Source organism: Otolemur garnettii, unplaced genomic scaffold (assembly GCF_000181295.1).
Source record: "Otolemur garnettii isolate 467f Iridium unplaced genomic scaffold, OtoGar3 scaffold00087, whole genome shotgun sequence".
NCBI lineage: Eukaryota > Metazoa > Chordata > Mammalia > Primates > Galagidae > Otolemur > Otolemur garnettii.
In genome coordinates this window covers 7,603,399-7,604,248 of record NW_003852482.1, presented here as the reverse complement: position 1 = coordinate 7,604,248, position 850 = coordinate 7,603,399, and positions in this window count along the sequence as shown.

Below are 850 nucleotides of genomic sequence, written 5' to 3'. Positions count from 1 at the left end.
GCGGGAATGGACTAAGCTTGGAAGGTGCACCTTGAAATCAGAGGGGGATCTCAAAGGAGAGATGGTATGGTAAGTAGGCAGAACTCTGAGATGGTCCTGGGAGGTCAGGCGTGGTGGCTCACACCTGTAATCCTAGCGCTCTGGGAGGCCAAGGAGCGGATCAGTTGAGCTCAGGAGTTGGAGACAAGCCTGAGCCAGAGCAAGACCCGGTCTCTAAAAAAATAGCCAGGTATTATATGACAGGTACCTGTGGTCCCAGCTACCTGGGAGACTGAGGCAAAAGGATAGATTGAACCCAAAAGTTTGAGGTTGCTGTGAGCTATGATTTCACAGTACTCTACTGAGGGCAACAAAGTGAGACTCTGTCTCAAGAAATAAAAAAATAAAATAAAATGGCCCTGGGGTCCCCACCCCATGTAGCCCCTTAATTTCAGGTGAAATTAAGATACCCAATCAGTTGACTTTGACTAAATCAGAAGGAAGGTTATCCAGGGTGGGCCTGACCTAACCAGGCAGGCCTTTGAAAGAAAACCAGGTCTTCCGTGAAAAGACAGGCTCAAAGCAGAGACTTTTGGGCTGACCTTCAAAAAGGTGTATTGTGAACTCCCTACAGAGGGGGTGGCCCCTAGGAACAAAGGGCCTCAGTCTTACAACCTTAAGGAACCAGATTCTGCCTACACTAAAAATGAGCTGGGAAGAAGACCCTGAGTTCCAGGTGAGAATCAGCCCAGGTGACACCCAGCCCAGGTGACACCTTGACTGCAGCCTGTGAGATCCCGTGCAGAGGACCCAGCTGAGCCCTGCCCAGACTCCTGACCCAGGGAAACTGTAAGATCATCAATACCTGTTT